General features: G+C 38.3%; 1 long non-coding RNA gene across 1 annotated transcript; it reads left to right on the forward strand.

The window, feature by feature from the left end:
- Nucleotides 1–659: 659 nt before the first annotated feature.
- Nucleotides 660–1879, forward strand: LOC110461659. Its single transcript, XR_002464165.1, has 2 exons — nt 660–746; nt 1341–1879. It is a non-coding gene; the product is annotated as an uncharacterized LOC110461659 (long non-coding RNA).
- The last annotated feature ends 1245 nt before the right edge of the window (nt 1880–3124 follow it).

Below are 3124 nucleotides of genomic sequence, written 5' to 3' on the forward strand. Positions count from 1 at the left end.
ATTCTCAATAGCCCAGTCTGAGTGTATCCTTCATAATGGATACAAGTGTTTTTGGATTACTATCCAGCTCCAGTGTCAGGGAAGGTAAGGAGTGTCTGTTCAACAATTAGAACAAAATACGGGAAGCAATGTTGAATTTCTGACTACATTTTCAGTTTAATTTTCAAGATGTGGCAAAGGTACAGGATATTGAAACCATTTTCATACATACAATGTAAGGGTTTAACAATCCCTAAGGAATTCCAGTTCTTTCAATGAATGGTATATTTGAATGTGCAATTTTGTATAAAGGAACAGCTCCTAAAGATTATAAACTTTTATAAACTTTTCCAGGAAATGCTTATCCTCTCACGTGATAAGGAAATCTTTTTATGTTTTTCAATCATGAAATTACCATTTTTAACTTCATTTTTCCCCCTTATTTTAAAATGTGTCAACTAAGTTTATCGTTTCCACTGTATTGACTTCATCGTTACTCACTGATTGATTATCTCCCCTTTCTTACAGCATTTGTGACCACAGTCCACTGGGCACACACCCTTTCATGGTCATGTAATCATGATTGGCCATGAAAGGGGATCATGTGTGCAGTGGACTGTGGTAGCAAGTGATTTATTGCCCACACTTTTCCATTGTGAGAGGTGGGAAGTATGCAGTAAGTGTGGACGCGCCATAGCCACCTGTCGTGGGTTTTAGTACTCACAGCGGCCTACCTCAGTAGTTACAGGCACAGGTTACAGACTGTGGTAAGTAATATTAGTAATAAGCTTTATGTAACTCTACTTTTCCATCTTTATGTCCTAATATTGTCCGGTTAACGTCTATTGAGCCGTATAGGATAGTGCGGTCCGGTCATGCGTGACGCTTGGGTAGTGAGCGATTACCACAGTACAGCACGTGCATGTAGGCTAAATTGTATGAATATGTTTTTAGAGATACTTTATGGGTTTATAAGTATGTATATCTCGATGCATAGTTATGTACGAATGTAATAGTGTTGTAATGTTGATGATATGTATTGGAATAGTGATAAACCGTTATGTATAGGTGAGGTCTCGATAGAGTGTAAAAAGTATGGAAGCCGCGTGGTGCCATACTCGACTGTGTACTTGGTACTATGTATCGCCGGACCGGAATTAGGTTTAATTGTTATAATAGTTATTATAGTATATCACTTAACTGTTTACATTACTAGATATCATAGAGTCTCACGTCAGTGTTAAGATTGTCGAATATGATTGTGTCATTATATAATTGTCATGTTGATATTTTGTGAGGAATCAATTGCTTGAATGGTGAAGTATGCAAGATTGTAATGGCTGTTTTGGGTATTGTTTAAGCTTTCCTGAGGAGGATTACGACCACATCTGGACATTGCAGTGGATACATGCGAACGGGGCATCAGGACCGTCCCATGCAAAGGGTCAAGGTCAGCCACAGGTCATCCACAGCGGGCAAGTCATGGTCACTGAAGGGGTCAGCCAGAGCTGTACAGATAGGGAACTCTTAGTGGACACTAGGGTTCGAGAGAAGCGCATAGCGCGCATCCTATATTTCCACCGTCAGTAAAGGCTACGGTTGGTCAGCGGTGTCAAACATACGGAGACTGTTGTCACCCAGGATAGGACTATTGGTCCATTGTGTCATACAGTAGACAGGAGCAGACAGCACAGGAACTGTCATATTATTGAAACAAGGAACATTGACTGGTACCATGCAATTAGCCGGCTTATTTGGAACTGTGAACTTTTGTATGGAAATCAATGTGTGAAAATATGTAAATGTATGTATGTGAATGAGTGGATGCTGGAGAGATGATAGAAATGTTTAGTGAAATGTGCTTGTGTTAATTGTAAATAAATTGTTTGTATTTGTGTAACTTACTAGTTTGTTTTGTTCATTTCTAATTATCTCTACCGACGCTCGTCCCGCGTTACAGCATCTTTCTGTTTACTCATTTTTGTCATTCATATAGTATTAAAATTTCTAAAGATAATGTAAAATCCTTGATTTACCTACTTATTAACAACTCCCTACAAATGCATGTATAAAAACAAATATATTGATTTGAATTCACCAACACTTCAAAATCTGCCAAATTCCTTCTTTCTTAATTATCTTAATAGAGAAAATCAGAATGCAGTATCCATGACTGGCCACAAAACTTGGTGGATGACCAGTGGCTGATAAGCTAATGTGGACATTTTTGGTCTGTATCCCATGAGCGGAGGGAATCCAGTCATGGATGCTGGATTCGAGGCTCTCAAAAATTATACATCTTGGAAAACATAGTGAATACAGTAGTTTATATATTATAACAACTCTTAAATATTGTCCTTACTTCCAAACTCATATCTCATATTTAAACATTTTGTGTTTCATACTTAAAATAATCAACTTTGAAATTTCAAAATAACAACATACTATATAATTTATATATATATATATATATTGAACGATAGGCGGTTGCCATCCGCTCGTTTTCCTTCCAGGGGGCATTTGACCTAATGATGCATTACTGCACAGTTGGTCTGCTATCTCGCCTGCCTGCTGCTTCATGTCAGTGTGTGTGACCAATAGCCGTTGTCAGATTAATTTTGCAGATTTATACAGTTTCTTAGCCATTTCATCTACTTATTCCTCCTGCACTCACTTATTTGATAATTACTTGCATAATTCCTGCAAACCAAAAGAGGCACATGCATTATTCCTGCAAACCAAAAGACTAAGTGTGGACCCCCTGCTGTGACTGTTAGATCCATCGCAGTATTGAGAGGCGACTAAAGAGACATTCCGTAGCAAATTGGAGATTTTTCACATTTACCGGGCCAAATTTCCACATGCACATGTTCCACGTTTTTGATATCTCTCGTTGACTCACTTTATATGATAGTGCATCTTGCGCAAGAATAGGTCCTCTACATCAGCGTTCCTTACCCGCGATGCTCTCAGCTTAATTGCTGCCTTCGGCTGTCTTTAGCGGAGGGGGCTATTGGTTTTATATAAAAGCTATATTTTCAATTATAGTATATCAGTTCTTGTAATATGATGTATATGTACAGGTAACTGTTCTGTTTCACTGTGTCTTGAAAAGGGAGCGGAACGCTCCGAAAATTTGACAACC

Source organism: Mizuhopecten yessoensis, unplaced genomic scaffold (genome assembly GCF_002113885.1).
Source record: "Mizuhopecten yessoensis strain PY_sf001 unplaced genomic scaffold, ASM211388v2 scaffold10647, whole genome shotgun sequence".
In the NCBI taxonomy this organism is placed as follows: Eukaryota; Metazoa; Mollusca; class Bivalvia; order Pectinida; family Pectinidae; genus Mizuhopecten; species Mizuhopecten yessoensis.